Source organism: Macrobrachium rosenbergii, chromosome 36 (assembly GCF_040412425.1).
Source record: "Macrobrachium rosenbergii isolate ZJJX-2024 chromosome 36, ASM4041242v1, whole genome shotgun sequence".
Classification (NCBI taxonomy): Eukaryota; Metazoa; Arthropoda; class Malacostraca; order Decapoda; family Palaemonidae; genus Macrobrachium; species Macrobrachium rosenbergii.
Window position 1 is genome coordinate 23,325,834 of NC_089776.1, and position 13,038 is coordinate 23,338,871.

The 13,038-nt window shown below is 35.8% G+C and overlaps 1 long non-coding RNA gene and 1 pseudogene across 1 annotated transcript in view; both read left to right on the top strand.

Moving 5' to 3' along the window:
* Positions 1-4,879, top strand: part of LOC136825014 (uncharacterized) — a 653,512-nt gene extending 648,633 nt beyond the window's left edge. The window contains exon 4 of the long non-coding RNA XR_010849207.1: positions 3,984-4,879. This is a non-coding gene — a long non-coding RNA (uncharacterized lncRNA). The remainder of the gene's footprint in view (positions 1-3,983) is intronic.
* A 2,349-nt stretch (positions 4,880-7,228) lies between these two features.
* On the top strand, positions 7,229-11,100 carry LOC136824971 (uncharacterized; annotated as a pseudogene).
* The last annotated feature ends 1,938 nt before the right edge of the window (positions 11,101-13,038 follow it).

Consider the following 13,038-nt stretch of genomic DNA (forward strand, 5'->3'; position numbering starts at 1 on the left):
CGAGGTACCTAAAGAAATGGAAAAGTGCTTTATTTTTCCCATTTAACAAAAAGAACACAAATTAAAAGATCATCGTTTATATATATTTTTTATCAATAATTTTCTCATGTTCACAATTTTCTCATGATTATTTTCTTAAGAATTTCACTTCCAATCAATTTTAGTTTCTCTTGTCTCTTGGTAACGCTTTTACCATTATTAATGTGGCCTTCCCACTCCTACTCGCTCTAGTAAAGGAAAATGACCTTTTTATTGCTGTGGGAAAAAAGGTGAACTGGCATAAACCAGTCCACCCGAATACCCAATTGCCCTCAGGAATTATTTGTTTTATCATTTGGGAGGGTTTGCTGGTAATCTGATATATTCATTGCCACTCTTCCAACTTTTATACATCGCTTTCAGTTGCTTTTCCAGAGCATTTTTGGATCACTTTGGAATTTTCATTAACTGTCCATTAATACTTTTCGCTAAATGTTCTCTCTCTCTCTCTCTCTCTCTCTCTCTCTCTCTCTCTCTCTCTCTCTCTCTCTCTCTCTCTCTCTCTACTCGTTTGGCATGAGACTGATTTTTTTTTTATTAACCTGACACATTTTCTTTAACTTCTCATCAGCAGATATTTTTTTTTAAATAATATATGTGTTCAATGCTCTGCCCCAGTGAGAGTGGAAAATGCCTCTAAAACCGAATTTTAATTTTTCGTCCTCTCTTCTCATTCATTTACATTTTTCCCTCATTCTCTGTCCTCTTTCTTCTCCCTCAGTCTTTGGCCTTAATTGTTCATTGTTTCCGTCGAATAATTTCCTATTTCTTCGGTTTCTGCCCTTTGAAATTCAACCTCTTTGTCTTTCTTATCTTTTCCTCCATCAACCATTCACCCTCTCCAACGCGCCCTTCCCTCAACGTTTTTGTAATTCTGAAATTACGATTTTAAGTTTTATTTCTTTTACGAGAGAGAGAGAGAGAGAGAGAGAGAGAGAGAGAGAGAGAGAGAGAGAGAGAGAGAGAGAGAGAGAGAGAGAGAGGGTCATGTAATTATAAACATTTCATGTTCCTACCTATATATATTTGTATGAGAAAGGAAATCGGTCATATATTTAGTGCATTAAAAATTACTGAGATAAAAAATGAACGACAGAGATGAATCTACAGGCGAGTTGGAACCCCTAATTCTTTTAAGCAATTCGGCAATGATACAATATTACTGGAAAATGAATTCAAGATGAATTTTCATAGGCATTTCATTATACTCTCTGCTGATAATCTAATGGTCTTCAGAAACCTTTACTAGCACCTTTAGACATGTCTTTTTTTGTACACTTCATGGATCTCTGAAGTTATTTTTAAACAAATTTTTAAACGACAAGAACAAGATCAATCGAGGTTTCTATCCCTCCCTCCATCGCGTTATATTCATCTGTAGAAAATTTATGAATATATAGTTATTTATTGCAGAAACTTTCCGTTGTACCATTATTATTTGCTTACATAATATTTTGAGGAAAGAAGCTTCTAACGAGTATCAAAACTAAAGGAAGAATATCTAAAGATAATGAAAGGTACAATTTTTTTTTACATTGGTGCATGCATACCAGTTTGTTCTCTACATGAAAAATTAAAAATATTTGAACCCGAATGTCTTCTCATTACACTATATCCTAAACCTAACAGAGTGAAGATAATAGGGAATATTTTCTTAAGTTATTATCATTGTTATAATAGTAGTAGTAGTAGTAGTTGCTGACAGCCAGAATGCTTGGTATATACGACCAAATGTGTACTATTAAGATCCAATTTTTTATAACTTTACCACCACTGGGAACTGTGGTTTTGTATGATCCGTGTTAACGGTGGACCATTTATGGCTAACCCTGTGAAGCTTTTACTACATTGGTGTCATGATGTTTTTCTTATGCAGCATTTACACGGTCAAACTGTTTTTCCAACCCGGTTTGCCCAACACGTATTTAAAGTGAAATTTGAATGTGTGAATGGGGAATGTGGTTGGCAAACGCCGGTAACAAACGGTTTGGAGGAAGTACAGGTCGGCCTAAATTTTGTGGGCGGGGTTTAAGTTATCCACCAATACTGCTTGTGTGAACGATCGGCAAGCATCAAACAAGGCTCTCATTTTTTAGGTAATCACATCAGATTAGCGTAATCTCACCTCATTTAAGGTAATTCTGAGGTAATGAGAATTTTCAGGAAATTCTGAAGTAATCCAATAATCTAGAAGGCAATTCTAGCACAGTCCGTGGTAAAACATTAAATTCTGGACAGTTAAAGTCCAATTACTGACGAATGAGTGGATAAATTTTAAATAATAATGACATGAGTACTTGATACACAGAAATCGTCAAATAAAATCACTGAGAAGATAGATACTGAGAGGGAGAGAGAGTGAAAAAAAAAACAATAAAAATTCTAAATAATAAAAATAATAATTATTTCAAAATAATGTAATGGCCGCATTTCCTTTTTAGATATTTTGGTCTCTCGTTCTGAGGGAAATTTTATGACTGGCATTTTAGAAAGAAAACGTTTACCGGCCTTGGGTTAAACTGTTTTAGTCATTTGTCCCCTTGTTTTCAAGGCTAAGTCGTGTAGAACTCTAATTCATCGAGCTTTTTCCCCTTGCTCCAACTGGAATAACTTTCACATGGAAGTTAGGTTTTTAGAGACGTATTTTAAGAATAATTGCTATCCCTTGAACAAGTTCAATAAAATCGTTAAAGAATTTTTAGACAATATTTTTAAGCCAAAATCCGTAGTCTGCACCGTTCCCAAAAATATAATGTGTGTTTCTCTGCCCTTCACTAACGATTCTGTCCTAATCAAACGAAAGTTATTGTCACTCTTGAGCCATCTGTATCCGTATGTTGACATCAGATTTACTTTTAATAACCCTCTTACAATCGGAAGACAGTTCCGCGTAAAGACACCCTCCCGGAGTTGATGCGTACCTGCATTGTTTACAAGTTTAATTGCCCTAAACGTAATTTTGGGACCTATGTGGGATGTACCAAGCGCCTACTTAAGGCGCGCATCGACTCTCATAGCCACCGTACAGGCTTAGCTTTAAGCAAAAAAGAAAACAGTACCATTAGACTTCATGCTATATCTTGCCGCCATCACATACAATACATTGATTTTCAAATACTCGGACAAACAAAAAACGGCCATTCGCCTCCCTTTTTAGAGTCCCTCTATATTAATTAAACAACAATCACCAACACTCAATAGCCAAACCACCTCTGTTCCATTGTTCATTGCATAGTTTGCTTTTTTATTTTTGTTTTTTCTCCACACCATTTCACCCTCTTCCATTCGCAGTCTTCTAACTCGCCCAGTTGTCATTTAACTACGATATGAACAGTAAGTTCTCCATTATTTTGTACTACATTATCATTATTATTATTCTGAATATTCATTGTTTTTTTCTCTCTCTCTCATTATGTATCTTCTCAGTGATTTTATTTCATAATTTCTGTTTAGTACGTGATTTCTTGTTACTCAGTCATTGCTCTTTTGCAGTTAACTTAGGTTTTTATGTTCCTTTTTTACTTTATATTATTTCAAAGTTTTGTCAATCATAACTGTTTTAATACTTTTAGATTTAGTCAGTCAGTATAGTTTTCTTACTGTTTCTCTTTATTTTTATGTCATCCTATAGATAAGTATTCCCGAAAGCTCGGCTGTGCCTCGGTTAATTTCTAAGAAATAATAATGTCTGCAATTTTACCACGTCTTCTGGCTATCCTGTTCCTCCTTAAATTGAAGTTTTCTAGAAACGACAACATAAATATGTATATATATATATATATATATATATATATATATATATATATATATATATATATATATATATATATATATATATATATATATGTGTGTGTGTGTGTGTGTGTGTGTGTGTGTGTGTGTGTGTGTGTGTTTCTGTATAATTTTACGGTTTTCATTTACTTTTGAATCTTTTTTTTTTTCAGTGTGTCTTCGATTTAGTAGTGCCGGCACGAGAGAGCGATGAAGATGTCGATTATGATGCAGATGAATCAACTACCAAACCACCATAAAAAATACAAGCCTTCCTACAAACCAAAGTTTCGCAGTGCTTGGCTGCAACTTGCAGAGTTTAAAGATTGGTCAATGGCACCTAAGGGGACTCAAAGCCCACATGCTTATTTTGTTCTACATCTGTACCATACCATGTTTAAAGTCGGGCATTGGGACACATGGAAAAAGTGCTCGGCATACAGCAAAAATTAGATGCGTTAAATCTCAACGGAGCATTAGCAATATTTTTGTTTCACACCAACAACCGGTTGCCTATAGGAGGCTAACTGAAAGTAGAATTTGTAGTTTCATTGCTGTGAACAATTATCCTTTTCTTTGTCAGAGCCACTTCTTGACCTCATTAAAGCTACTTGTCCATCTAGTCTAGTAGAGACAGATAATTACACCATTTGAAAATGTCAACTACAAAATGTACCAATGTCATTAGGCAGGGGCTAGGATATAAATGTTCACAATCCTTGGTTGAATTTCTTAAAACAACTTTTAGTATTTATACCAGATGAGACGATATTTATTTTAGATCAAGGCTTGCCACGAGATAGCTCTTCAAATCTGGGCAGTATAACTAACTTAGATGATGACAAGGTGAGTTACAATATTTTTTTTTACAGAAATTCTTTTTGCCATGCTATTGCAATGTATTCCTTAAATTTAGCTCTTATTTCTTTTGCAACTTGGGGATAGTTTCGTGATCCTTGACCAATCTGTAAACTTGCTAAAGAACTAGGATCAACTGATAACCCTGTTAAACTTATTTTGCTTGGGGTATCTTCCTTACGGAAGCATTCTTCTGGACAATATTTAGAATAGCCTGTCTTCCGTAGGCAGGGTAGCCGATCGAGACTACAGTCTACCCCAAATGGGAAAACAAGCACGTTAAAAGAAGAAGTCTTCCATAAATAACTGTGAGGGCCAACACAGCCATGACAACCTTTTCAATACTTGATAATTTTAGATTTATTGACGTGTGGAATATTCTCTATCTAGATGCCATAATTCCAAAAACACTTTCAACAACTCTCCGTGCTCTGGAGAGTCTGTAGTTAAAGATCCTGTTCTCTGCATTCAAGTCGTTTTGAGGATATGATTTCAGAAAATCTGGTCTCGGTGCAAATGCTTCAACTTCTACAAAATCGTAACGCAAATTACAATCCGAATTAATAGGGGAGCTTCATCTGGGATAGAAAGCGTTCCGTTGGAAAGCCGCCTTCCAAAGTGGCACTCAACCTTTCATGAGGAGGAATGGCCTTTCTCATGCTTGTGTCCTTGTACTTGATAAAAGGAGTGATAAGTTTCATCAGATCTATATATGCTGCCTCGTACATTCTCATACAATGACGCCATTCCTCTGGCTCTAATCTCAAATCCACAAGCAAGTTTGCATGAGAAATTTGGTCTCTTTTTAACAACTAATATATGTCCACTTTGATCAATCAGTGCCGAGACGGAAATTGCCAGTAAAAGTTTGAAAGGTGTAACAGGAGGAAAACCTCTCAGTTGCACTATGAATCAATTGTTAGCAGAGGGTGCAAAGCAATGGAAGAGAATATGAAAGGAGGTACAGTAAAAGGAACGAAAAGAGTTGCAGCTAGGGGCCGAAGGCACGCTGTAAAGAACCTTAAGTAATGCCTACAACTGACGGCATTACACCCCCACGGGGAATACCTATAGTAGTGTCTCGATCCGTGGCATCTTTGCTTCTCAACTGCACGGCTCACACTGAGGTTGGATGTAAATCTGGTGTGACTGTGATATCTCTTGGGCAACCGGGTTGGATAAACCGTTTGACCATGAAAATGCCCTATTAGGAAACTGGAGCGATTTAAACCCACGGTATTTTTCCTTTTATTTTTTTTCCATTGGTTCCATTTGAATATTAAACCCAGGTATTTTTCCTTTTTATTTTTTTCCATTGGTTCCATTTGAATAAAGTTAATTAGTGAATCTTGACTTTTCTCATCTCTCTCTCTCTCTCTGTCTGTCTACTGCTACGAACTGGAAACTCCTTCCTCCTTTTCCTGCCTTAAAATCGTTCACCCTCCGTGGTTAAGCTCCACCCCTATCTTTATTTTTTTTCTCTCCGTTCTCCTCGGGCTTGGGATTCATAAGGGCATTTGATTACCGTCCCGTTGACCTTTGCATTTAACAATGTTATTCTCACGCTCAAACATGAACAAAGTTCTAATTAACGCTGCCGTTGATGATTTAATATTCAATTAATAATAATCAACCATTTCCTCGTTCGATAAACGCCATTATTACCATCATCATCTTCGCTCTTGTGGCATTACCCGCAGCGAATCTCTTTTTCATGTGTATTGCGTTCACCAACAAATAGATGACCTTAAATCTACGTCCGCAAAGTCCAATTTTCGACCTCCGGGATCCATTAATTTCCTCGCCGGTTCTCTTGCTTAGGCCTAAATCATCCGAGGACAGCCATAATGTAATTAACTTTATCCACTCCCTAAATTAACCATCACGAAGAAACATTCGTTAACTAATTACCTTGACCTTTAATTAAGGTCCTACGAACCAATGCTATGATGGCAGGAACGTAATTACAACTCTTTTTACATGACGCTCTTCGCTCAGCTCTAAGCTCTAGCTCTGATAAGAATTTCCCGATGTTAGAGTACAGCGATATACTTTATTTCTTCCCATCTTTGAGATTACTACACAAGAATTCCTTTTGGTTATTTTTTTTTATCCAAAGGGCAAAAGAAAATACATTTTTATAATCCCTTTGTATGTGGATATCATGCATTCCCTCCATATTGCCAGACCGCTAAACCGAACAGCTTCTAGTGAATATTTACAACAGCAAAATGCATAGTAGCAACAAAATGGAAAGGGTTTACCGCATAGCTGTATACAAAAATTGAAATAATCCTGAGTACTTATGTGTCCCATCTTGTAACTGAAAAGATTTATCATATTTATCATATTGATGGCATTTATGAAATGAATACAAAAATCATATCCTGTGGAAAACAAGAAAGTGAAAGTGGAAAAAAAAGATAAGTTTTCGTGTTCGGAATCTGAAATGTCTGACATTGTTTCAGACTTATTGTGCCCTGAATGTGTAACAAATAATATGAATGTAAAGTATGTGCATCACCAAATAGATATATATGTAAAAGTGTTTTGTAAATAAGTGTGGTTATGTGAGCTACGATATAACACAGGAAAAGCAAAGGATGTCAAAGAAGCAAACAATCAGAAATTTTTTCCCAAAACTCTGTCAGTTTATTGTATGATGATGTTAGAAAGGGGGTTTTCAGGTGCTGAAAAGATAGTTGTTTGTTTAGGGCTCAATCATTTTTCATTTGAAACATTTATTAGACATGCAAAATTTATTAATGACTGTGCAGTTGATCATACTCGTCGTATAATGGAGAAAAGTCGCAAAGTAATATTTGAGAGACAAGAAAAAAATGAAAATGGAATCGCTGATATTGTAGTTAGTTTCGATGAGTCGTGTCACCGTAGGGGTCACAAGAGTAATTTTGGAGCGGGGGCTGTTACAGAAACTGATTCTGGTCACATCATTGACTATGAAATTAAGTTTGATTTGTGAAAAGTGCAACAACAAACGCAGTTTGATGGAAAAGAGGAAGATCTCTCATTATGAGTATAGAGACTGGTTGGACTCACACATGGTTTGCGAATGTGAACAGAATTATGAGTGAAGTTCTGGTGGGATGGAGGCAGAGTCGGCGGTTTTGATGTGGGGGAGACCTCTCAGTTATAATTTCAGACACATGAGTGTGGTATCTGATGGTGATAGCTCTGCTTACGCTGGTATCAAAGGAATGAATCAAGGCACTGGTGCCATTGTTGCTAAGATCGAGTGTGTGAATCACGTCGCAAAACGCTTTGGCCATGGTGCGAGAGAAGCAAAAAAGAAAGTGTGTTGAACTTGAAACTGATGAAGATGAACCAGAACCTAGTACATCAGGAAGACAAAGCGCCACCCAAAAAAAAGAGGGTGTCGTACACATAAACTTACTGATCTAGTAATAGATCATCTCCAGTATTACTTTACTGTATCAATGAACAGAAAGATTGGAACATCTCCTGAGGAAATGAGGAATGAAATATTGTCAACCTTGCACCATTGCTCTTCCTCAGATGATAATCCTCAGCATCATCTATGTCCCCAAGGTCCAAGTTCCTGGTGCTTTTATAATAGGGCCGTTGCTCAGAAGAAAACACCTAGTTCCTCGTTGGTTGAGCGGGTTCCGTTCTCAGCTACCACTCTGTTGGCCGCGAGTTCGAATCTCCGACCGGCCAATGAAGAATAAGAGGAATTTATTTCTGGTGATAGAAATTCATTTCTCGCTATATGTGGTTCGAATTCCACAATAAGCTGTAGGTCCCGTTGCTAGGTAACTAACTGGTTCTTAGCCACGTAAAATAAATCTAAATCCTTCGGGCCAGCCCTAGGAGAGCTGTTAATCAGCTCATTGGTCTGGTTAAACTAAGGTATACTTAAAGAAGAAAACACCTCAATCGTATACAGAGATGAAAGTTTATTTCCGATTGAATAAGAAAGAACTTGCTGTGCTGAAACAGGTGTATATGATCGTCTAACAACAGACGAGATGATGCAGAAATGCCTCCAAGGACTCACCCAAAATCGAAATGAGTCATTGCACCAGCGTATTTGGCAGACATGCCCCAAGCACTTGAGGGCAAGCAAGAGGAAGGTCGATTTCGCAATGGCCACTGCTGTTGCAAGATACAATGCAGGATACCTAGAGTCTCCGTTATGTGAATTCTTTGGTGTTGAACATTCAGCTGGCATGCTGAAAGACCTAAAAAAAAAAAATGGACAAGCGAATGGACACACCAACAAGAAGGAGGGTGAGGAGGAAAATAGCAAGAAAAGAGCTAACAGAGTACGCCGGTGGAGCTTTCTAAACTCTGAACGGCCATAACTCAAAAGTAAGTTATCGTCATTCAAATTGACTACTCTCTTATTTTTTAAGATATTTTTTCTTTATTTTTGACAATGACAGGGCTTTCATTTAACAATGGGGGTTTTTGATATTTTAATTGTTACTATTTATTTACTATTGATTTTTCTTATTTAATCGCAAATATTTTATTGATGCAATAAAGTGCAACTTCAAAAAATATTTTAACCGTTATTTTCATCTTTTTTGAGAAACCCTTTTGTAAATCTATTAATGGAAAGTTCTTCTTTCCATAGAAAATTTCAAAAGTTTAATATCTTGATATTTGTAGATGGAGTGTTACTTCAAAAAAGTGGGAAATTTGCCGTATATTTTACTTTTTTTTCTCTCTCTTTTTCTTTTAGGTGGATCTTCATAAAACTTTCTACACACGCGAGTAGGCATGCTTTCTATTATTAAATAAAATTTCATTTAAATTGGTCAATTAGTTTAATTTTTCTGAAAAAAATGATGAACACTGCCCTTAAATTAAGGATAGGGTGGGTGAGCGTTTTGTCACCCCTTACATCAAGAAAAGACTGGAGAGACAGTCATGACTGAAGATTTATTGGAAACTGGCAAAAGGGAATTGTGCACGTAGTAAATGGATGATGATGATGATTATTCGCAACAGGTTGCTCTTTTGGAACAACCCAACAGGCCTTTGGCGTCATTTAACATGATTCTCATGTTAGCAAAATGGAAAAAAAAAAAAAAATAAAGCAGAAAAAACTAACAAGCAAATTAAATGTTTGCTTATGTGTTCAGATTTGAAGTCTTTGAATGTTTCTACTGCTATCACTCCAAAACCCTAAGTTCCATCACTTTGGCACTGGTATTCAACAAATGATTCTCAAAATTTTGAAGCAAGTTTCCCGTGGCCGATTTCAAGCCTAGTGCGAGGCCACAAATAAATGCGTAATTAATTCTTTAAAAGTAACATGTAATTCTGACATACCATAAAAACATAAAATATATAACAAGCTTTTCATTGTTTATACTGGAATAGTTTTATACAAAGAAGCTTTAATATCGAACGCCAACGATTGGAACGTTCTATCTCGCCGTGTGTGTGGGTGTGTGCAATTTTTAGCGATGTAATTTTTAGTCAACAATTTTTTTTTGTAAATACATTTTCTGCGTATTAATTTTACAGCCACTGCTTTGCTGGTTTGTGGATCGTTGTAAAAAGTCAGGATCAAAAAGGCAATGCCTAAAAATTTACAGAATTTGTGAATAAGTACAATTATTTTTAGAGGGTCTGTTCCATATGTTGAATACTCTTATTGTGCATAAAAGTGAAGAAAGTGTTTTCACTTTTCTTCGTTTTAGGAATTATTATTTCTGACTCTGGGTTATACGTAGATATTAGAAATAGGTTATCGAGATTTCCATGAGCTTGGCTGAAATCTTTTGAAGCACAAATAAATAAACGTCGAGAGTAATGAAAACATTTTAACACAAAAAAAAAATGACCATGCTATTTTTTCAACGTGAATAGGTTTCTCTTGTGAAAGAAAAAATACCTCTAAAAATCCCGAAATATAATATTCTAGAAAGTTCCCCGCACCAAAACATTCTGAAATAAAACTCAAGAATTTTCCAGGGAACTGAAGTGGTGGGACATTCGCCTTTAATATAGTCGATATTTTTGCTATTTACGTCTTCCAGAAGTCGGTTGCGGAAGACAGGACACCGATGGTTCAAAAGAAAATAATCAAAAAATATTTTTGTCTCGATATTTGGATGCCATGAGGGGTTTCGTACCAAAATATTCCCGTTTTTTACTTCCCCAGTGATATTTCTATGCATGCCTATATTTCTAAATATACCAATAAGGAATTCCGGATGTTAAAAATATCTGCGTCACTTCTTGTATTGGTTCCTGCGCCTGTGAAACTTGGGAGCAGAATCTTTGCTTATTTATCGTGATGAAAACGCAATTTTATTTTCCAATCTTTACAAACGGAAAGAACGTGTGATTATTGTTAAGTAATCACCCATGACACACTGAACAGTTTCTTTGCAAATTTACGTTATAACTGTTCTTACAGCTTTGCGTTTTCCCCCCGACTGTCCTGATGTTCGACCTTTTATCAAGAGCAAACAGTAAACATGGCAATCAAACGTACAGAAATTTAGTATATAAATGAATTATAATCTGTATTTTGAAATAAAGTACGGAAAATAGATGAAAGTTGGTTTTCATCCTCCGAGTTTTGTTCATGAGACCAAAGGCAAAATACTAAACAGTAGCGGTTCTCTACACCAAAAGATTTTTTGCTTCCACAGGTTTAATTTTAAGGCAAATTCGTTGACGTTTCAGACTGGCTGGGAAACACATTTGTCATTTCAACGGTCGAACATCTAAAATCCCATGTTCGTCTGTTGTCTTCTGTAATACTATATACTCCTCAAAGCGTGGACTATATTTACCATAGTGTTTGTTAGAAGATGGACAACTTTTTGTTTCTGACACGGAGAATGAAAAATTATTCTTGTTTAGAAATTTACTTTTCAAAATAAATACTGCACTGAAAACTTCAAAATGCTCGGTGTTTATTGGAGTATCGGAAGAAATACGGCCATATACAAAAATAGACATTTCTCTTAGAAGCCTCGGGATCCCTAAATATTTATCTTTGCAATGCACTTAGTTTTCTACAGCCCATTCGTATGTTCACCTTAAATTCACAAAGTTAGATTGTAACAAGATCAATCAGACAAGTATTACGGGAGGGGTATATGGCCAGGTAACCTAATTTGTTTATTCAGCCCAAGAAAAAGGGAAAGTGACAAGTGGCGCCCGAAAGGTATAAAGTCTTACGAAATATAATAAATTCTAAACGAGGGAACGTGGAACCAAAGAGAGAATATCAAACTCATATATATATAAGCCATGAAGGCAGAGAGATGATCTGTGATTATACATATGTATGTGTGTGTGTGTCACACAACGCCACAGGTGAAAAAATAAGGGAGTGGGTGCAGGCACTGACCGGGCTCAAGTTTATTTCTAAGCCACTGACGAATGACTGATACAGAGTGGTAGGAATCACAATTTTATATATATATATATATATATATATATATATATATATATATATATATATATATATATATATATATGATACACATACATATATATTAAGCGGACAGTACGGACAAACATACAAACCGTTGGTCTCTAAAATCTCCACCTGACACGTATCAAAGGCGGGGGGGGGCAAAATTATTCTAGTGCCAGGGTCCGGCACTATGTTTACAAATGTGATATTCCGTTTTCCTCACACATCTTTTACCTTCCTTAAAATTTAAACATTTTACAAATTTCTTTGGAAATTATAAGATCAAGTTTATACACGTCTTGACTGATGCTCATGTTATGGCAGTAACTTTCTTTGAAAATCTAGATTCACTGATATTTCTTTCCAGTGCATTATTATAAAGGCTATCTTTTTCACCTTTGCTCAGTTGTTCTCAGCAACATATACAAAAATTCCACTGTTCACCTGTACTGTGCATATCTTACACATTTCTTAAAGTTTATATACACATCCTTTGGTAACGTCGGGAGAGTTCTTTATAAGCACACGATTCATTGTTTTATTTTTCATGAATGCTACATTAACTCAAAATTTCTTAAGACGTGGGGGCTTTCTCTCATATTTTTATTATATGGAAGGGCAAGCAATTTTTTTTCCTGTAAGTTTCTTTTTTGTTTAGATACAGAGACTTTTTTGCCGCTTCTAATGCATTGTCTAATACTTAGTCAAGATATTTAAATTTATTGCCTGTATTCCAAACATAAAAAATGTACAGAAAACACAGATGTGAACACTGATTACTTAGAAATAAAGCCAAAACCAGCCAGGCCCTACACTCAGTCTTCTATTTTCTTCACTTTTGGTGATGTGTGATAAACAAATCACGTGTTGATGTGATTATACTTTATATATATACACATATATATATACATATATAAACCATACATATACACAATATA